The sequence below is a fragment of the Balaenoptera acutorostrata genome, chromosome 3 (genome assembly GCF_949987535.1).
Source record: "Balaenoptera acutorostrata chromosome 3, mBalAcu1.1, whole genome shotgun sequence".
Lineage (NCBI taxonomy): Eukaryota > Metazoa > Chordata > Mammalia > Artiodactyla > Balaenopteridae > Balaenoptera > Balaenoptera acutorostrata.
The window spans coordinates 162,307,583-162,323,587 of NC_080066.1; positions in this window are offsets into that span (position 1 = coordinate 162,307,583).

Consider the following 16,005-nt stretch of genomic DNA (forward strand, 5'->3'; position numbering starts at 1 on the left):
AGGAGTGTTTCCTTAATTTCTCTTTCAGATTTTTTGTTGTTAGTGTATAGGAATGCAAGAGATTTCTGTGCATTAATTTTGTATCCTGCTACTTTACCAAATTCATTGATTAGCTCTAGCAGTTTTCTGGTAGCATCTTTAGGATTCTCAATGTATTGTATCATGTCATCTGCAAACAGTGACAGTTTTACTTCTTCTTTTCTGATTTGGATTCCTTTTATTTCTTTTTCTTCTCTGATAGCTGTGGGTAAAACTTCCAAAACTATGTTGAATAATAGTGGTGAGAGTGGGCAACCTTGTCCTGTTCCTGATCTTAGAGGAAATGGTTTCACTTTTTCACCATTGAGAATGATGTTGGCTGTGGGTCTGTCATATATGGCCATTATTATGTTGAGATAGGTTCCCTCTATGCCTACCTTCTGGAGAGTTTTTATCATAAATGGGTGTTGAATTTTGTTGAAAGCTTTTTCTGCATCTATTGAGATGATCATATGGTTTTTATCCTTCAATTTGTTATTATGGTGTATCACATTGATTGATTTGCATATATTGAAGAATCTTTGCATTCCTGGGATAAACCCAACTTGATCATGGTGTATGATCCTTTTAATGTGATGTTTGATTCTGTTTGCTAGGATTTTGTCGAGGATTTTTGCATCTATGTTCATCAGTGATATTGGCCTGTAGTTTTCTTTTTTTGTGTTATCTTTGTCTGGTTTTGGTAACATGGTGATGGTGGCCTCGTAGAATAAGTTTGGGAGTGTTCTTCCCTCTGCTATATTTTGGAAGAGTTTGAGAAGGATAGGTGTTAGCTCTTCTCTAAATGTTTGATAGAATTCACCTGTGAAGCCATCTGGTCCTGGGCTTTTGTTTGTTGGAAGATTTTTAATCACAGTTTCATTTTCAGTGTTTCTGATTGGTCTGTTTATATTTTCTATTTCTTCCTGGTTCAGTTACGGAAGGTTGTGCTTTTCTAAGAACTGGTCCATTTCTTCCAGGTTGTCCATTTTATTGGCATATAGTTGCTTGTAGTAATCTCTCATGATCCTTTGTATTTCTAAATTGTCAGTTGTTACTTCTCCTTTTTCATGTCTAATTCTGTTGATTTGAGTCTTCTTTTTTTTCTTGATGAGCTTGGCTAATGGTTTTTCAAGTTTGTTTATCTTCTCAAAGAACCAGCTTTTACTTTTATTGATCTTTGCTATCATTTCCTTCATTTCTTTTTCATTGATTTCTGATGTGATCTTTATGATTTCTTTCCTTCTGCTAACTTTGGGGTTTTTTTGTTCTTTCTCTAATTGCTTTAGGTGTAAGGTTAGGTTGTTTATTTGAGATGTTTCTTGTTTCTTGAGGTAGGATTGTATTGCTATAAACTTTCCTCTTAGAACTGCTTTTGCTTCATCCCATAGGTTTTGCGTTTTCGTTGTCATTTGTTTCTAGGTTTTTGTGGGGTTTTTTTCCTCTTTGATTTCTTCAGTGACATCTTGGTTATTTTGTAGGGTATTGTTTAGCCTCCATGTGTTTGTATTTTTTACAGTTTTTCCCTGTAATTGATATCTAGTCTTATATTGTTGTGGTTGGAAAAGTTACTTGATATGATTTCAGTTTTCTTAAATTTACCAAGGCTTGATTTGTGACCCAAGATATGGTCTATCCTGGAGAATGTTCCATGAGCACTTGAGAAGAAACTGTATTCTGTTTTTCTTGGATGGAATGTCCTATAAATATCAATTAAGTCCATCATGTGTAATGTATCATTTAAAGCTTGTGTTTCCTTATTTATTTTCATTTTGGAAGATCTGTCCATTGGTGAAAGTGGGGTGTTAAATTCCCCTACTATTATTGTGTTCCTGTCGATTTCCCCTTTTATGACTGTTAGAATTTGCCTTATGTATTGAGGTGCTCCTATGTTGGGTGCATAAATATTTACAATTGTTATATCATCTTCTTGGATTGATCCCTTGAACATTATGTAATGTTCTTCTTTGGCTCTTGTAATAGTCTTCATTTTAAAGTCTATTTTATCTGATATGAGTATTACTATTCCAGTTTTCTTTTGATTCCCATTTGCATGGAATATCTTTTTCCATCCCCTCATTTTCAATCTGTATGTGTCCCTAGGTCTGAAGTGTGTCTCTTGTAGACAGCATATGTACAGGTCATGTTTTTGTCTCTATTCAGCCAGTCTCTGTCTTTTGGTTGGAGCATTTAATCCACTTACATTTAAGGTAATTATCGATATGTATGTTCTTATTACCACATTCTTAATTGTTTTGGGTTTGTTTTTGTAGGTCTTTTCCTTCTCTTGTGTTTCCTGACTGGAGAAGTTCCTTTAGCATTTGTTGTAAAGGTGGTTTGGTGGTACTAAATTCTTTTAACTTTTGCTTGTCTGTAAAGGTTTTAATTTCTCTGTTGAATCTAAATGAGATCCTTGCTGGGTAGAGTAATCTTGGTTGTAGGTTTTTCCCTTTCATCACTTTAAATATGTCCTGTCACTCCCTTCTGGCTTGCAGAGTTTCTGCTGAAAAATCAGCTGTTAACTTTATGGTGATCCCTTATGTTATTTGCTGCTTTTCCATTGCTGCTGTATATACTAAACTAAGATAAACATAAAACTAGAAACAAATTAGATGCAGAAAGTGAACCCCGAGTCTACAGTTTCTCCCAAAGTCCACCACCTCAATTCTGGGATGATTCGTTTTCTATTCAGGTATTCCAGAGATGCAGGGTACATCAACTTGATTGTGGAGATTTAATCAGCTGCGCCTGAGGCTGCTGGGAGAAATTTCTTTTTCTTTTCTTTGTTCACTCAGCTTCTGGGGTTCACCTTTGGATTGGGCCCCGCCTCTGCATGTAGGTCACCTGAGGGCGTCTGTTCTTCACTCATACAGGACAGGGTTAAAGGAGCAGCTGATTAGGGGGCTCTGGCTCACTCAGGCTTGGGGGAGGTAGGGGTACGGAATGCAGGGCAAGCCTGCAGCGGCAGAGGACAGCATGATGTTGGGACAGCCTGAAGCATGCCATGTGTTCTCCCGGGTAAGTTGTCCCTTGATCATGGGACTCTGGCAGTGGCGGGCTGCACAGGCTCCTGGGAGGGGAGGTGTGGATAGTGACCTGTGCTTGCACCGAGGCTTCTTGGTGGTGGCAGCAGCAGCCTTAGTGTCTCATGTCCATCTCTGGTGTCCGCACTGATAGCCACGGCTCACGCCCGTCTCTGGAGCTCGTTTAGGTGGTGCTCTGAATCCCCTCCCCTCACGCACCCCGAAACAATGGTCTCTTGCCACTTAGGCAGTTCTAGACTTTTTCCAGGACTCCCTCTCCATTAGCTGTGGCGCACTAGCCCCTTCAGGCTGTGTTCATTCCTCTCCCTGGGGTCTGACTTCCGAAGTCTGAGCCTCAGCTCCCAGCCCCCTCCTACCCCGGCGGGTGAGCAGACAAGCCTCTCGGGCTGGTGAGTGCTGGTCGGCACCGATCCTCTGTGCGGGAATCTCCCCGCTTTGCCCTCCGCACCCCTGTTGCTGCGCTCTCCTCCGTGGCTCCCAAGCTACCCCCTGCCACCCCCAGTCCCCAACAGTGAAGGGGTTTCCTAGTGTGTGGACACCTTTCCTCCTTCACAGCTCCCTCCCACTGGTGCAGGTCCCATCCCTATTGTTTTGTCTCTGTTTTTAATTTTTTCTTTTGCCCTACCCAGGTACGTGGGGATTTTCTTGCCTTTTGGGAAGTCCGAGGTCTTCTGCCAGCATTCATTAGGTGTTCATTCAGTAGGAGTTGTTTCACATGTAGATGTATTTTTGATGTATTTGTGGGGCAGAAGGTGATCTCCACATCTTACTCCTCCGCCATCTTGAAGGTCCCTCTTGCCTGATTGTTAATAACACCCATTTACTCACAAAAGTGTCTTGCCTTGAGAGAGAAATTATATGATTTCATTCATTAACATTTATTCTGAGAAGTCTGGGGTTTAAATAATACATTGTTTAATTTGCAGAGAAGACCTTATGCATCATGGCCTGCCTGTAGATTCTGATCTGTATTAAATGGTATTAAAAGATCGTGATTCTAATAGAGTTCAGGTCACTATATTTCTCCAGCATTATGCAAAGAATTAGAACAAGAATATCAGTTTCTTTTGTTACATATGAACTGCTTTTGCTGAGTAAAAAATAAATTGCCAAATGTTTATGAGCTAAGAATTTTAAAATTTGTATAAAATTAGTGCAGATTGTTGAAGAATAATTATTGGTTTGCCGAAGCAGCTAATTGAAGTGAAATTTTTGAACACCTTGAACAAATATATTTTTATCACAAAAACTACATGAAAAATATCACCATGTATTGATATAGCTTATGTCTTTAAGCAAAAACTTACGTCAGGAGAGTATGGTTACTGATGCTCACTGATATTATTTAATTAGTCTTTTAACTTGAACCATACAGAATAATTGTTAAAATTAATAGAAAACATTTTATCAATGTTTTGAAATTCAGGATATGAGAATGTTTGAATTTCAAATCAATATTCATTACCATAAGAAATTTCAACATTTCATTTGTTAATAGCATAAAAGAAAGAGTGATAGATTTAAGGAATGAATATATATTTGGAGTACACTTTAGAGACTGACTACTCTGTAATCTTGTTAATACTTACAGATAAATTTCCTGCAATTGGCATAAAAAAATTATAAATTATTTTTTGTCATTTGCTGCCACCAACATATGTGAGTAAAATTTCCTGTTGAAGAAAATATTCAAAAAAACTGGAGTAACAAGTGAAAATGTTGATCAATCTTCAGGTTAAAATTTGAAAAAAAAAAAGTTCACGGAAGCCAACCCAAGTTTCTATTTTAAAGTTTTGAATATATCCTATTGGAAATTTTCTAAAAATTAAAAATTTAACATTTTTCATATTCCTTTTATTTTGTGTTTCTTTTACTTGTGTAAAATAAAAAGAATGCATTCCTTCATCAAGCCCCATGTACCACGTAGAGGTATTCAATATCCTCCATTTACCCCACCATGTGTATAAGTATCATTTTCTCTGTGTATCATGACATGAAAAAATTAGGGAAGCAATTCATCTGTTAATAATGGTAATGAAGGTCAATTGTTGGAGAATCATAAGATAAAAATACTTATCAGAGAAATATGTAGCTGAATGCAGTTGGATTGAAAGAACAGGGCTTGGTGATGAGATATGGACAAGTTCCTAAACTATGGGGAGATGTGTAGGAACGAAAGAGAGTATGAATCCATGAGACTTGGAAATAGAGCAACCCTGTGGGAGACCAAGAGTGTAAGTTCTCTAAGTTTTCAACGTTGGATTGAGAATATCTTGTTATTATGATACTCATAATCATGAATACGAACAATTCTGTCCTGGCATTATTCCTAGATATCTTCTTTTTTATGTTTAAATTCCATTTATCATATAATTTTATTAAATTTGTACACTTAAATTGTGCCGGTATTTTTGGTGACAGGGAATTCTGAGTAGTGACAGAAAAGAGTTATCACGTACCATATACAGTACACGCAATGCACTGCAATATAGCAATATAATCTAGTCTTTTATGCCAATCAGATTTAAGGTGAAACAGACTCAGTATGGTCACTCACAAGTTCACCTGAAGTTCCTTTACAACTCTGCATTTCATTTGTAATATGCACAAGCATTATTGAAAAGATTTCTCCTCCTTCCAAAGAAGTGAATTCAACTCTCAATGAAATTTCATAAAATAGAGCTGCAGGAAGTAAAAAGTTTACCTTGAGACTTTGTCAAGTTTATCTCAAAACTTCTTCTTAAGTGTAAAGCATGTGGCCTCACAAAGGACAGAAACCACGGTTGCCAAGATTCCTAAATCCACAGCTTAGGAATGTGAAAAATCCCTGATGCGTGAGAAGGCCGATATTTGACCTTGAGCCCCATGATGTACTAATCTTATATCTATAGGATTTCTCTCTGAATCTTTTTCTATCAAGTGTAAAATGAATATAAAGATTTAGGCCCTCTTTATATCTCACAGAATTGTTATATTGACCAACTGTCATAGTATATTTCAAAGCCCTATGTAAACTAACAAGAACTTTACAAATACAGAGGAAGTATGTATTCAATAATATATGCCATGATCATCTCTTCGTTGTCCGATCAATTTGATATGAGAGATATATAAGGTAAGTAGTTTATTTTCACATTTTGACTTCTTTTCCAAACCTATAAGGGAAAGAGTTAAATCCCTGTACTTTTAACTTCACAAAAACTGAGTTTGTTGTTTGGACAATCTACAGGAGCTTGTCAAATAAAAGGGAGGTAGGTATACATATAACATATAACTCAAGGTTACAAAAATAAAGTCACTTAATAGATATTTCTCCTGCCTCAGTTTTAGCCAGATCTCTGGTCCAGTACTTGAACCTATAATGAAGTCCGATAAGGAATATGGTTTATTGGTGACATGGATAGTAAAACTCTCAGCTTGTGAGGCATTTGTGAATCAGTAAAATAACATATTTCAGATAACACACTCAAGTCAAAGAGCCAAAACACCCTCTTTTACCACAACCTTGGGCAACTGTAAAATACAATCTGCAATAACAGTTAAACAGAACAGTTCTTTGGGGACTTATATACCAATATATAAAAGTAAATGGGTCACCAGCTTTCCAAATGGGGTTTGCCTTTGGAAAAGCAAAGCTACAAAGTAGGAAATGTGCTAGAGAAAGGAACCGGCAGTCTATGCACAGGCATTGAAACGCTTGTGGTTCTGTTTTGTTTTCCCAGATGAAAGTGTTATGTGGTTTCTCACAAATGGGCCCACTCTGTTGATTATCAATTAAGGGTAGCAAAGGACTAAGTGAACAGCAGCTTAATTAAGAATGATAAAGTTCCTTCCTTCTGGAGTAAGTTTTATAATTTATATTTTTTTATAATTTAGTGTTATATGAAAATTGCAGGTCCACGATTATGTAAAAAAGTATATCTTCTGGATTTTTTACTGGGAAAAGAATTTGTTTTGCAGCTCTCATGGTTGTAATGATTGAAGGTTTATGTTCCTTTAGAAAACAGCAACAATAACAACAACAGTAAATAATCACCCACAGATCATAACTGTGGACTATTAGTTGGGATACACAATATATCAAATTGTTTTCTACAATGTTACCTTTAACATAAGTGTTGGAATCCTGTTGTTCCAAGAACAGCATAGATGAGTATTCATTCACATCATAGCTCTTGACCCTCAACTGAAAGGGAAACCTCAAGCCTATGTTGCTGAGAGACAATGGGAAGAGAGGGTGACAAGTTTATCTGGCATCCACCCAGGTAACAGTGTCAAAATGCCAGCTGGTCATTATTAAATCAATAATGATATCTGCCCCCATTGAATTTAGCACTTGGCCATACACAGACTTCTTATTTTCTCATACATACATATATTCCTAGGACTTCCAGCCTCTGGGAACAAATGGTTCACATTAAATCAGTTGTCAAATTAGAACGTCTTTTTAGTTGCTCACAGTGACACCAGCTGATCTAAGCACCCAGCTCTGCTGTGAGGGACGTCTCCAGGTTTCTCAGGGATGAGACAGGAATCTGCTCATGCCCTCACATTTCTCTGACAAAACCCCTCCTGGCTGCCGCTGCTGTCATTACTGAGCGGCGTCGAGGCTTCACCAGCAGAACCACATGATGGGTTGTCACTAACGCTCTTCTCTGGGAATAAGACTCTGATGTCTCTTCCTAGGGGCCAGTGCATCAGACACGTCCTCCTTCCTTTAGCTGAAAATTGAAAGGCCCCCCTTTTTTTTTTTAACAGAAACCCAGTCTGTGAGTCACACAGAGACAGACACCACCTCACCGTTCTCTGAATGCTGTGTTACAATTTAAACTCAGTTGAAACACCTTGCTTTTCTAGGATCCTCTCTTTTGTTCCTCTTCTTCTACCTTCACTCTAATTTTTTTCTCTTTCAAGATTTGATTTTCTACATTTAACTAGGCAAGAAACTTAAAAAGATAAAACAGGGTCTTCCCTGGTGGCACGGTGGTTGAGAATCTGCCTGCTAATGCAGGGGACACGGGTTCGAGCCCTGGTCTGGGAAGATCCCACATGCCACGGAGCAACTAGGCCCGTGAGCCACAACTACTGAGCCTGCGCGTCTGGAGCCTGTGCTCTGCAATAAGAGAGGCTGCGATAGTGAGAGGCCCGCGCACCGCGATGAAGAGTGGCCCCCGCTTGCCACAACTAGAGAAAGCCCTCACACAGAAACGAAGACCCAACATAGCAATCAATCAATCAATCAATAAATCTTTAAAAAAAAAAAAAAGATAAAACAAATCAAATCTACGGACATATTCTAAGTTTCTACTTTATGGCAAAACAAGTTCTGAGGAGATAAACAAGAAATATCACTTAAGACTACTGAGAAACAGACCTTTTAAAAAGTTTCTATAGTACATTTGTTAACAAAAGGTCTTTAATGGCCTTGGAAAATTTCCATTAATAAGTGTGAATCATGCCTGATTTACAGTGCCCCACATGTATAATGTGTTTTCCCCTGGAGAATTGTAACTTACCAATTCATAGAGGAGATTCATCACAGAGATGATTTTCCTTATGGGGACAGAGTCTGAGAAAAGGTATGTAAATTTCATTTCCTCAAAACTTTCCAATATTTCACTGCATGCCAAAAGACATATCACATCCTACAAAAAAAAGAAAAAAAGAAAGAGGTAAGGGAAAAAATCCAATAGCATGGTGTTTGTTTTTTTAATTTGTAAAACAAAAAAAAAGCAAAAAAAAAAAAAACTGAAAAAATATGACATGGAAACCTAAGTAGAGGTTTACAGAAGAAGGCATTTTGGCTAATATTTTAAAAAGAGGATGACTTCCTGAGAGCCGTAATATTTCTAGCACTAGGGAAACTTGGAGATTGTTAGAAAATAATCATACATAGAATGCCTCCACTAGATTGACCAACTACTTGAATGAAGAGTGACAGGAGATTCAAACAATAATGAAAATTTAGGAAAAAACCCTTATTTTTATCATATAGCAAAGAGCCTCATAAACCTTCAGGAATAATATACTAATAAATTATAATGTATTAATTAGGAGACATGAATGATAAATCTAACAGTTTATGTAAAAGAATTAAAGTGATAATTTGCAAAGAATTAGTAAAATAGAATCATTTTGGTTGATCAATATGTGTGTTTTCACAAGACAAGGAAAACAAAGGAAAGGAGGAAGACAAACTTAAGAAAAATAAACATACAAACTGGATTTAGGCATACACAAAAAATAGGATAATCTGAGTTAAATGTTGTTCTTAGTATACCTTGTGATTGTGGGTCGCAACATGTATTTGTAAGTAATTACTCCTTTATGTATTGGTATATATGCACTACTGTTTGTCATCATGGCAAGCAAATGTGAGTTTCATTCATCTGTGGATCTCTGAGTCCTGGAATTGTTCTAAATAATTAGAGATGCTCCCAAGTATTGTCACACTGGTTCCAAGTTACCTCCGTTTGGACAGGGATGTCTGCCTTTTGTAACCTTAGTCCTGTTCATAGCATTAAGAACACAGTAGATATTCCATAAATATGTATGGAATGAGTAAAGAAGTGAATGCATCCTGGCCTTCAGAGGAGTGGGTCATAAATGTCTGCCATAAAGTAATAAGACATGAAATATGAAGGCTCATAAAATTAACTGAGTAACTTGAGATGTATACATTTTGGCACTGTTCTACAACAATGTGGACACTGTCCATTTTAACAGGTGGAAATGAAAGACAAATGAAGTCAATCTCTTAGTGTCTACCAGGCCCCACCACTTTATCTCTGTTTTCTCTTATGTTAGGAACAAATGAATGTTTAAATAAATAACTGAATTCCTACTTTGAGCATTTTCCTCTCTCTCTAGTCATCTTATACCAGAACTGCACCATGGTTAGTGTGTCTCCAGGAATCTGAGTAAAACATCAGACCATTTTCCTGTAAGTCAAGAGAAAACATGATGAAAGCAATAGGGTTTGGAGGTCAGGAGACTGATTCCTGCAAGTGAGGGAAAGATGTAAACATCAGTCTCCCCTGTGCTAAAAACAAACCAAACTTCTTTGCAAGATTGACTGAATTAACAAGCGAAGAGACAAATCCACCTTGCAACACTGAACACTCACTTCACTTCTGCTTTTCATATTGAATATATCCTAAAACTTATAGCATCAGCTTTTCATGCCACAGTGCATCCAGATGGCAGTCTTCTGGTCAGACACAGAGGTGAACGTGCGCACAACTATCAATTCTCAGTTACATTATCACCTTTCTCATTCCCCCTCCCTCACCTATCCCGTTCCTTTCTTGTCTCAATGGATCAAAGTGCGGCACGTACACTTAGCAACTGAGCTAATTGTATTACTGACCCGTCGACGTGAGGTGCTGGGGCTAGCAGCCCTGTTAAGCAGCTGCAGCTGGGCGCCTCTGAGCCCAGGGTTCGAAGAGGAGACACTGTAGCCCTGACACGTAAATTGCTTAGAGGGAGGCAAGAGACTGCTGCATCCATTACTACCATTATTGGCCGATTTGTCAGCAACTCAGAAAGCAGAACAGCTCTATTGCAAGTCAGAGGAGACACAAGATGGTCCCCAAGGCAAGAGAAGAGGAGATGAATTGGAAGAAATTGATTTGTGACTTGAGGCCAAACGGCAAAGTTATGAAGCAAAGGGAGTCCTACAGACCTCCAAACGATGGGACTGGGGAGAGAAAAAGGGGGAAAAAAGTGTGTGCATGCCCATAAATAGTGTATCTATGGAAATTTCTTTGGTTTTATCCTCTGTGTGTATGTGTGTGTGTGTATGTGTGTGTGTGTATATGTGTGTATGTGTGTCTGTGTATGTATGTGTGTGTGTATGTGTGTGTGTGTGCATGTGTGTGTGTGTGTGTGGGTGGGTGGGTGTTTTAATCCCCACAGTACTGCTGTAGAACTGGTTTCAATAAAAGAAAATTCAACTGAAATTTTTTGTTTCAATGACTAAAGAAGTGGATAAGATGCATTTAGCTTTGATCTTTGACAACAACAGCTACCAACAGAATACCAGAGAGAATGAATTTAAAAAGTCCTGCTGAGAAGGCAGAACACACACACACACCATCACACACACCTGGAATAACCCAGTTGCTGTTACATTAACACTCAAATCCTCTTCTCTTTATAAAGGAGCTCGTGTCTACAAACTAGTCTGCTTGTTCATTCCTTGTTTTATCTGGCACTGGTCCCCGAACAAAAATCAATCTCCAGTTCATTTTAATGTTTAGTACTGAATCCAGAAAGTAAAACAAAACATGGGAGTCTCATATTTATTATGGAACCTCTTTTATCTTGCTGGAGGGCAGCCTTCTAATCAAGGGAATGAATAAACAGTCATTTACTTACTTTCAGGGAATAGAGGAGACAGCTCAATCTTCTTGAAGGCCAGGCAAACCAAATCGGCCTCCAATTTGTAAATCAAAACATTAGCAGCTTGTTAATCTAGCCTGGCAATTATTAAGATGTAAAGAATTTGGTATTACAGTGTTTACTGATGGAGGTTACAGGTAGGAGCCAAACTACTTACTTGTCTTTCTTTGTGGAAGAAAAATATCTAGTAGTTGAGACTAAAAGGTTTTTTTGGGGACAGACATTTAGTGAGGCTTTAAAAATATATATATATATACACACACACACACGTATATATATACATGTATACATGTATATATATATATATTTCCTTTCTCTCAAATGTTAAAAACAAGAAAAGAAAAAAGTAAGTCAGAAATCTAAACAACAAAAGTGTTTACAGTATTACCTTATTGTATGTTCAGAGGTATGGTGTTCTGGTAAGATTCACAAAAACGACCAGAAAAACAGGGTATTGACTGAGGTTTTCACATCCAAGCTGAGTAATGTCATACACACACACACACACGTGTGCACACACACACACACACACCCCATGAACTCACTGTCCTGGGTAAATCCAGAGAAAACAATTTCTTGTGCTTGCTTCTACATTTTAGTTATTTCTTTATCCATATAAGTAGCTGCACTTGTGTATACTGTTTCAGCTACAATTCAAATTCAGCAAAATAGAAAGGACTCTGTGTCTCATACAGCACAGAAAATGTGAATCTGTATATTTCTTGTGGTAGACATTGAGGGGATAGGATGCTTTCATGCAACCAATTGGAGAGCCAGCTTTTTGACATGGAGGGTCTTTCTTATGTGGCTTTTATTTATGCTGCCATTTCACAAACCTAAAATAAATAGTTCCACGTTATTCTTACCCTCTCGATCTTCTCAGATCTATTTCCCTCAATGAAGCTGAAGGGGGCGCGGTAGAGGAATGAAGCTGTCTGCTTCATGCATCATCTGGTAATGAAATAAATTCTAAAATGTGATGGTTTAGAAAGGCACTACAAGAAAATATAAGCAAATGTTTCTGTAATTTCACGGTAAAGAAAGATGATAAACAGAGCTTCAAAGTTAGAAGGCAAAATGGAGAAAAATGGTAGATCTGATGAATGGAAGAAAAAAAGTGTTCCACAAACTAATGTAGAAGGTAAATAAACTTGGAAAATATTTGTAACATATATGACTAATGTGGCATTGATATCTTTCATAGAATGAAAGTTCTTTAAAGTTGTTTTTTTTTTTTTAAAGATGGACATCTCTACTATTATTTGTTCAATAGCATTACTGTCTATTATTCTGATATATACCGTGGAGGCCCTGCTGAAACTGAGAAATCAAAAACTATCCCCTAGAGAGTAGACAGGGAAACATGGCAGGGATGAATATTATCAGTGCTATAGCTTAACACTGTTCTGGATATGATATGAAATGTTACATATCAAATAATCACAAGGTACACTTTATATATCTTACAAATTTTTTGTCACTTATACCTCAATAAAGATGAAATTTTAAAAAATCCTGTGAAATTTATACATGATATTAAAATACAATGCACTTTATGATAATACTCCTTGGTCCTTTGACTAACATAGTTTGCTAAATTGAGTCCCTTGATCTGTAGTAATATTGTGTGCAGTGGCGTAAAGTATTCCACAACCCTACAAACAGTGGTGCTCACAGAAGCAAGGCACAAAGGGAAAAAGAAAACCTGGAGAGGAAAATTACCCTCCCTTCCAGTGTTCCACTTAAACTAATTTGCCACCAGGTGGCTTGTTGATCATCTCCAGACATCGTACCACATTTGGGTCTCAGAATTAGTTATTGCCAATGCTTTTTCGCACAAAGCAGTGGGACCTACCAAGTCAATCATAGCGAATGGCAAGTCCATGCTTTTGAGTCCATACATAACTTCCATTGCTGCCACTAGAGATATTTTGTTTATGAAGCTTTTACACAAGCACTTGAGTTGCTGGAGGAAATGAAATTAAATCCATAGAGGTTCATCTTGTCTCTGGGTTTATGGAAAATACTCTCTGCAGTGAGGTTCTGCATGGGTATGCATGTGTGTGTTGACCATTCAAATGAAACACAATTCTGAAAGTCATATTCTGAGCCCATTCAAGCCTTCTATTATATTGTTCCTTATCCTAAACATCAGCCACTGATCACGTACCTACATAAATCCATGCCTCAGTTTCTCTCTCCATGCAGAACAAATGGACATTCTGCTTGATGTTCTGCCGGCTGGAAGAATCTTCCCATTGTCTTTCAGGAACAACCTTAAAGAGAGCTGGAATACTTCAGGAGCCACCTGTACTTAGTGTCAGCAGACCCAATTTATTTTGCTTTATAGTCAACTCCCAAGTCAGAGGAACTCCCTTGTAGATTTAGGTGGATATCAAACAGGCAGTAGCAGTGCAGCAGTTGGATGCACCGGAAGAAGTCAGCTGCTCATGGAATGCCTTTGCTTTCAGGCTTGTCACCTTCGTGAAGAAATGCCAGGGAGTAGAGGATGGGTCTCCAACACTCATAAGACCTTCCATGCTGTCTGCCTCCAGCTTGGTTGAATCTCTTTTAGTCCCTTTCCCTCTCTTTATATTTCTTTATTCTACTTCTAAGAAATGTTACACTATCTTTTCAGTGAGTTTAAGCATTAAAAATAACACAGGTTGGGAAGATAAGACTGCTTTCGCAAACTTGTGCTTTTTACTCAACTGTACACCTTTCTTTAAGACAAGAAAGAAAAGTCGATTATCTGCCTATATAGGACCAGAGAAAGGGAGAACACACACAAAAAGAAAATGTAAAAAAAAAAAGACGAACAAAACAAAACAAAACAAAAAAACTACCAGAGTAAGGAAGAAATTAGAGAAAAAACATTGTAAAACTACATCATGCAATATAACAAAACTTATTTGGTCACATGTATTTTTTTTTTTAACATCTTTATTGGAGTATAATTGCTCCACAATGGTGTGTTAGTTTCTGCTTTATAACAAAGTGAATCAGCCATACATATACATACATCCCCATATCTCCTCCCTCTTGCGTCTCCCTCCCACCCTCCATATCCCATCCCTCTAGGTGGTCACAAAGCACCGAGCTGATCTCCCTGTGCTATGTGGCTGCTTCCCACTAGCTATCTATTTTACATTTGGTAGTGTATATATGTCCATGCCACTCTCTCACTTCGTCCCAGCTTACCCTTCCCCCTCCCCGTGTCCTCAAGTCCATTCTCTATGTCTGTGACTTTATTCCTGTCTTACCCCTAGGTTCCTCAGAACCTTTTTTTTTGTTTTAGATTCCATATATATGTGTTACCATACGGTATTTGTTTTTCTCTTTCTTACTGACTTCACTCTGTATGACAGACTCTAGGTCCATCCACCTCACTACAAATAACTCAATTTTGTTTCTTTTTATGGCTGAGTAATATTTCACTGTATATATGTGCCACATCTTCTTTATCTATTCATCTGTCACATGTATTTTTAATTCTTGTAAGTATAGCCAGATTGCATTCCAAAAATGTTAGAACCAAAAAGAATCAACATTTAGCTCTTTTTTATTATGTCACATTATTTCATCAGCTCAGCAACATTATCCTGATGAATATACTGCTGTGCACGGCCTTTCATACAAGGTCATGATACAGGTGTGCACTATCTGGTCTTTCCATTATGAATCAGCTATTTGCAAAACTGTGCAATGTGGAGAGAGCACCTGCAAAGTCACTCCTCCCAATTATCAGTGCGTTTTAACCCTCTTCTCCCAAACACTTGCTCTTCTTCCCTCCTTAGTCACACCAGGGTTTCCCAGGCCCTTTTGTTTAATGAAAGAAAAGGTTCTGAACAGATTCCCACTGAACTGCTAGATGAGTTAATATTTATTTCTTTTCTGCACATGCCTAGAAAGGATAAGGCTTAGTCTAAAGTAAATACGTTTACTGAATGGTAGATTTTTTTTAACTTTTATTTTTTATTGGAGTATAGTTGATTAACATTGCTGTGCTAGTTTCAGGTGTACAGCAAAGTGATTCAGTTATACGTATGCATGAATGGTAGATTTCACACACAGTGGCACTTGACAAAGGCATTCTACAGTCACTATTCTTGACCCTCTGCAATAAGACCCAACTACATATTCTGAAGCCATTATCTGTTAGGAAGATGGGTTGAAAAATCAAGTTCCTAGCAAAAGAGAAAGCTACATCTATTAAGCAATGATTCCCAGCAAGAGTTTCTCCAAGCTGTTAAGTAGGTTTGGCTCTTTGAAAGCCTCCTTAGAGTCCATTAGGCAGTGTGAACATCCCTGGGGAATAATGCTCACTGATGATCAATCACATTGTTGATACAATTAAGATCCCCACAGCTAGGAACTTTAAATACCTATTGTTATGTTTTTGTCATTTCCTGAAATCTTGCTTCTTTTATATTTTTCTAAGCATAAGGTTCATGAAAAGGTGAACGTTAATCGCAACATTTGAGAAAAATCCCTTAGCTCATTATGTGCAATGAATATGTGAAAAATAGGCTTAAACCAC